Source organism: Xenopus laevis, chromosome 6L (assembly GCF_017654675.1).
Source record: "Xenopus laevis strain J_2021 chromosome 6L, Xenopus_laevis_v10.1, whole genome shotgun sequence".
In the NCBI taxonomy this organism is placed as follows: domain Eukaryota; kingdom Metazoa; phylum Chordata; class Amphibia; order Anura; family Pipidae; genus Xenopus; species Xenopus laevis.
The window spans coordinates 161,714,760-161,722,386 of NC_054381.1; positions in this window are offsets into that span (position 1 = coordinate 161,714,760).

Genomic DNA, 7,627 nt, shown 5'->3' on the forward strand with positions numbered 1-7,627 from the left:
ATTTTTGCCACACCCCTAAATACCATGTCCATTTTACAAAATTTGGCAGGTTATGGAAAGTCTGAACACATTTCTTGGGGTTTTAGGGTCATGTTTTATATGTGATTACTCTTTTGCTAATGAAGGGGAATTGCCCTTTAAGCTGCAGCCCTCCCAAGTTCTCCCAAGAGACCTACTTATCTTATTAGTTACAATTTGTATCATTACTTATCATAAATAGTTACAATTGTATATTTGTTTATCTTAAATTGTTACAATCGTATAGTTGCTTATCTTAAATTGTTACAATTGTGATTTTGCTTATCTTAAATAGTTAAAATTGTATCTTTTCTTTTCTTAAATAGTTACAAATGTATCTAAGTGCAGGGGCAGAGTATTATGGGCTCTGCCAAAAAAGCCTCTTATTTAATTACATTTCAGAAACGTTGTATCTTTCTCTGGTTGTTCACTGCAGGAGACATTTCAATAAAAATCCGGGACTGTGGACTGAGCTGTCAAAATGGGACTGTCCCATGAAAAATGGGACATTTGGGAGGTATGATTTATATAATGGAACTTATACCCAAATAACTACATGAGACAAAACAGGGCACACGGAGCACAGAGGAACTTCTATCTATCAAAGCACCATTTTATCACACAAGAGGAAAATAACATATTTTATTCCATTAGTTTAAATAAATGTGTTTTAAAATAAACAAGTGCTTTGAGTTTTGTCGTGTGTATATTGTGGTAACCTGAGAATAGAACAAGAGACAGACGTGAGTCGCTATTGACCCTCTTTACACAAGTGCAGGGAATACACAAGCAACTGTTTCGGTCATTGGTTGGTCATTGTTTATTAATTAGTGTGAAACTTAAGCAGAAAACCTTTGTAAAAAACACTTCACGCTTCTCTGCTTTGACTCCGGCCCAACCCTCCTTCTTTCCTACTTTTCAAGTTTCAATTGTGTCCATTTGCTCATCTTCCTCTTGCCTTCAATAAAGAACCGAAAGCATGACACTAGCATTTCATTTCTGACATAAAGATAAATGATCACTGAATTATAGATATTGAACTTTGTGCTGAATAAGAACATGGTTGACTTCCTTTGGAGAAGTATATTCATTTGATTCTTATTGGGAAGTTGGTTGAGCAAGAGCTAAAAAGGGACAATGGTTTTAAAGATAATATGACCCTGCTGGGCATCTCAGTGGTTGGGTTTCTGAATCTTGGTGGGAAGTTGGTTGGAAGTTCCCATTAGGCAGCTCAGTAAGTTGGAACTGTGTATTTCATCAGGGACCAATGGGGGAGCAGGATCAATACATTGTTGTTGAAGGAAGCAAGAGCTAAATAGCGACAATGGTTTTAAAGATAATGTTACCCTGCTGGGAATCACCGTGATTGGTTTCCTTGGGTGGTGTATATTTATCTGGATCTTGGTGAGAAGTTGGCTGGAAGTTCCTAAGGGACCAGTTCATAAGGGACCAAGCGGACAGGATCAAAACTTTGCTGGTAATGGGAGCAAGTGCTAAAAAGCACAATGGTTTAATAATAGTGCTCTGCTGGGCATCCCAGTGGTTATGTTCCTTGGGTGGATTATACTGATCTGAATCTTAGTGGGACATTGACTGGAAGTTCCCATTAGATAGCACAGTAAGCAGTGGTGTAACTATAGTGTAAGCAGATGCCTTGGTGGTGATGGTGGGCTGGATCACGGCATCTCCTTCCAATATAGTTGTTAGAAATCCCCCCTCCCCATCCGCTCTCTTAGCTACCCCAGCAAAGCAAGCAGGTAGTGGGGGATGTGAGCAGGCAGGGGGGTCCAGGGAGGGCTAGGTAGGGGCTACTGTGTGCACCAGGTCCATCAGAAGTGGGGACCAGCAGGTTCTTGTTATGCCGCTGTCAGTAAGATGGAAAGGTGTCATTCAGAAGGTACCAAGGGAGGTGGGCTCACCACTTGTGCTAAATGGGAACATGGTTGATCTGATTTTTATTGGGAAGTTGATTCGAAGTTCCCATTAGGCAGATCAGTAAGTTGGAATCTCATAAGGGACAGTGGTTTCAAAGATAATACTCCCCATCCACATGGAACACAATCATCCCAGTGATTGATTTCCATGTGTGGACTCTGTGGAGTATATTGATTGGGAAGTTTCCATTAAGTAGCTCAGGAGGATGGAAATAGGTATCTCATAATGGGCTGCACCTCACAGTGGAGATACGTAGCATGTTCTGAGGATGGAAGGGGAAGACTCCAGAAAAGACCTGAAAGTTTAGTAAACTGGAGTTTGTGATGATTCTGGTCAACTGAAACACAAATTCCAGGTTTACAGAGTCATCTGCAGATTGTACAGTTCTTCTCAATAAATGAGGTTTTATCAATTAAAATAAATTAAGTGAAAGGGGCAACAATTTGTCTCGCTCCAAATGCATTAAAGTCAATGGGCGTTTTTTCTTATGGGCATTTTTCTCTGCAACTTTTTTGTTGCTGCATTTTGTTTAGGCCAAAAAAACACACCTACAAGCAGTTTTATTTCAGTTGATAATTATGGGGAAAGCTTCTGAGGTAAATGCTGTATTTCAACCAGTCCAGAACAAGATGAATTCCATGAATCCCTGACTGAGCCAAAAATAGTCGTTCTACTTCTACAGGTTAACTATCTCTAAAATTATTTTAAAAAAAAAAGCCTTGTGGTTAAGACTTATAACAATAATGCCTTTCTCCGCCCAAGTCCTGTTCCAGTGTGTACAGACTATGTGCAGTGATACAGAACATTATCGGCTGCATCTGGGGAAAGAACAACATCCAAGCTGGGGCTGTAAATCTGCATTGTGTTTCCATGAGCCATGTCTCACAGATGGGACTTCAATGTCCTTATCATGATAGCCTTCACACTTGTTATACATGGTAAGTTCTCCTATTTTCTTGCACAAATTAATCAAAATAGGCAAAAATTTCATTTTGCTAGTTAGTTACTATCAGTGATGGTATGAGGGGAAACATTGAACAAAACCTTGGGACCCCAGTATCTAGGGGGGATGTTGTAGACTAAAGTACAAAGGGCAAATTATATTGTTATATTTAGCACTGTATATGACTTGGAATGTATAAATAAAATGTCTAACCAGGTTTTCATTTCTGAAACTTTTCTGCCATTTGTTTAATTTGTTCCTTTATTTGCTAACACTTTTCAACTCAGACCTGAGGAGGTCTTCAAGAGTCTGAAGAATTAGCATAAAAAAAATTAGGGTTTTAGTAACATTTTAGTATTTTGATGAGCTTTCCCTACCAACATTACTATTTCACATAAACTCAAGAGCAGGCATTACTATTTCACTATTTCACATTTTGATGGAGATACTTTTTTTTTGCTTCCTTTAAATAGTCTTACATTAGTGAAACCATCAAAGTCTAAAGAAGAAAGAAATGTTCATATTTAGATGCTTTATATTCAGGCCATAATGCCCCTAGATCCCAGATTTAGTTCTAGATTTACCCCCAATCTACAAAGTCATGAGATCATCAAACTGAATTGCAAGGAACTGTCTATGGACCTTGGTTTAACTAGAGGTCTCCACAACTATTTTAGTGCCCCATAGTAAACTAGTTGTAGACCCCTACACTACAGGAAGATGCCTTGAATAATTTTTCTTTTCCCCGAGCAATCAAGATCTTTCTAGGCATCTGGTAGTAACAAATCTGTGACCCTAATTCTTAAGTTCTAGGTAAAGGAGTGGAAAGAGATGTCCACTCTGTCGCTGTTGTAGAATATCAAGTCATTGAATAAGTTCAGTAGCAATGGATCACAATTTAATCACCGCTAATTTATAAGGAACTCCAGTATCACTACATTTCCCCTGGTCTATCTTCTGCAACTGATTTTTGTTGTGTTCCTCATCTGCTGTATGATATGTATTATTGGTTATCGGTGGTTTTTGTGTGTGTTCCTATAGGTTTCATTTCTTGTACAACACTCTGGATCATGTTGGCATTTTACAAATCCATTAATTATTATTATTATTTGGTTTTGTTGCTTGAGCTCTGCTTTTCATTTTGGAAGGCACGATGTGAAGGTTGAGGGCCAATAGTGATCACCAGACGTAAATTAAGGCTTTCGTAGATCAAAGAGAAGGCGCCACTGTAGTAACCCCCCTTGTTATTGACAGTTGGCTATTGTTACATTTGATTGTTGCAGTACAATAAGATTTTGCCTGTATATGGAAAAAGCACTGTCATGTTTAATCAACCACATAATGTTATTGTCCTTTAGACTAAAATACTGAAGACTGAAAGCCCTTAATAGGTTCATATACCATCGCTAAGTGATCCTTACGGCTTAAAGGCCTTAATATCTTCAAATGCCAACCCTAAGTACTTACGCAATTGTTTTCTTAGTAGAACATCAATAAATAAGTTCATTTTCCAGTATAACTTGTTTTCATTGACCAGTGCTACTAATTGTTCTAATACTTTAAGGAGCCACAGCTCATTGAACTCCTACAAATGGGAAAAAATACAAATATGTGACCCATGTTTTTCCTTCCAAACCTTAACTCACAGCTCATTGCAGCAATTTATACAAAGGAATCACTATCCCTACCTGACATTGCACCTTGACTGGCACAAAACCAAATCAGTGGACACAATGGGAACCCCCTTCTGAGTATATTTAATAAAATTGCCTTTTTCTTAGATCTATTAACCTGTAGCTGCCAAACAGAAATTAGATTATAAAGTTCAAAAACATAAAGGATGATAAGAACAAACTTCTGATGATCACTACAGAGACCTTAACTACAGAAACAAGTTACTGCACACAAATTCCTTTGTCTGGTGTTTAGATGGAGCAGGATTTTGTAACCCAGTTCCCTTAATATCCATAGAAGTTGAGCCTGAAACAATGGTGTGTATGTTCTCCCTATGTCTATGTTAATTTCCTCCAGGTACTCTGGTATCCTCCAATAAAAACCCATACGGGCAGGTTAATTGTCTCCTGATAAAAATGACTGTAATGTGTGTGTCAAGGTGATTGAGACCTTAGATTGTAAGCTCACTGGGGCAGTGACTGATGGGAATGTGATAGGGACCTTAGATTGCAAACTTCACTGGGGCAGGGACTGAGAGGAATGTGAAAGGGACCTTAGATTGTAAGATTCACTGGGGCAGGGACTGATGGGAATGTGATAGGGACCTTAGATTGTGAGCTCACTGGGGCAGGGACTGATGAGAATGTGATAGGGACCTTAGATTGCAAGATCCACTGGGACAGGGACTGATGGGAATGTGAAAGGGACCTTCGATTGTAAGCTCACTGGGGCAGGGACTGATGGGAATGTGATAGGGACCTTATATTGTAAGCTCACTGGGGCAGGGACTGATGGGAATGTGATAGGGACCTTAGATTGTAAACTCCACTGGAGTAGGGACTGATGGGAATGTGATAGGGACCTTAGATTGTAAACTCCACTGGAGTAGGGACTGATTGGAATGAGATAGGGACCTTAGATTGTAAACTCACTGGGGCAGGGACTGATGGGATGTGATAGGGACCTTAGATTGTAAACTCCACTGGAGTAGGGACTGATGGGAATGTGATAGGGACCTTAGATTGTAAACTCACTGGGGCAGGGACTGATGGGATGTGATAGGGACCTTAGATTGTAAGCTCACTGGGGCAGGGACTGATGGGCAGGGACTGCCAGTTGATCCAGAGGAAGGCGAAAAACCCCATCTGAAGCCTCTCCAATTTGCCTCAGAGGGGGAAAAAATTCCTTCCTGAATCCAAAATGCAATGGGACCAGTCCCAGGATCAACTTGTACTATGAGCAATCTTCCATATCCCTGTATTCCCTTAGACCTTGGATCTTAGATTGTAAGCTCCACTGGGGCAGGGGCCGATATATAATCTAATCAGTGCTGCTGGTAACGTTGATGGAGGTTTGCGCTGAGACAGAAGCGCTGATATTATGATAAAGTCTCATGAGAACATTTTTTTTGTTTTTCTATGTCTTGTTCAGATGCACCGAGGCGTTTCTTACTACAGCTCCGTAATGCTTTGCTTGTGTAACGCTATTGCCAACTGGTTATTTCACACACCCAGTCTCGTTCTACACGGAAAGGAAAATAAACTCAAGAGCAGGCATTAGAGTTTGCACAAACATGTATATATATATATATATATATATATATAATATATACCCTGATACCCCTGTGCATTTTAAGCCACCCTGACAGTCCTAAGACCACCCACCCCAAGCACCCACCTAAGCACATCCCAGCTAGTCCCTCTGCATCAATGTGATTATCCCCAGTGTATAAGAAAGAATACATTTCAGTGCACCACCTTTTGAAAATTCACATTGTTTTCTTGAAACATTGCTCAAAGTCCCTTTAATAATTCTACAACCCATCAGTGCCCTCACCTTCTTGACTTTCCTTTAAAACCCCTCAATCACCCCATGCCCAAAATATTACTGAGGCCAACAGTTTATGCCTGAGCTTTACTCTACATGAACCTTTATCTTGCCACCAGACCAGGGATACTTTCAAAAGGAATATTTGCCCATGACCCACCAGAATGAGTGAGATGGGCATCATCAAACCGTTCAAAGGAGAACTAACCCCCCAATAAGAAAAGCCCCTACCTACTACCCTATATAGTCAACCTCCCTGCTTCCCCCTGCATAGTTCATTACCCCAAATACATCACATATCGGTGCAGATTAAGTGCAGCAGAGCTCACATTTTCTGGAATGTTGTTGAGCTCCCTGCAACAAACAGCACACCCATGGGTGCAAGTGCTCTTAGAATGTGAACTCTCATGCTCAAATCTTTCAGAAAGACCCCTAATGTGCTTTTTTTACTATAATGCAAAACAAAACCAAATCTATAATTTTTTGATTTAGCCAAATACTAACTCCTTACCAAAAAACTCCAATGAATAAAAAAAACTAATTTGCACATTATAAATATTAGATGCATTAAAATTAATTATCTATAAACAAAGAAATAGTGCCCATTCAAGTGTCCAGTACTTTCTCTTTAAAAAAACGTAAAACAATAAACAGCTCGTCATCTGTCAGCTTTTGGGTTTTGATTTTTTGAAGAAAAAGTGCAATCAACCAAAAAATGTCTGGAAACTGGTTATAACTATACAAAATAATGGACCTATTATTATCTTAGTCTTTGATAAAATATACATGTGATTTGCCCCCAAAAGCTTAACTATAAATTTAAAGATAAATCCACTAAACTGTAAAGGTATGGGATCCATTATCTGGAATACTGTTATCTATAACGCTCCTAATTACAGGAAGGCATGAGAATAGCACACAAGCAGGAAAAAAGCAGGGATTTTCATGTTTTGGTGCTATTCTCATGTCTACCACTAGATGGGGCTAGGGTGTTTAGCACTGCAAACAACCCAAGTCATGGTACAATTCAATCGGAAGGGAAGAAAAAATAGCTGTCTCAAAGCAGTTCCATCCTTCTCCTTCTCAAAGCTATAGCAATGCAAACAAATCCTTCAGCAGAGGTGTTAGGGAGCTGCTATCTGGTTACCTTCCCATTGTTCTGTTGTTTGGCTGCTGAGAAGGAAATGGAGGGGTGATATCACTCCAACTTGCAGCACAGCAGTAAAGAGT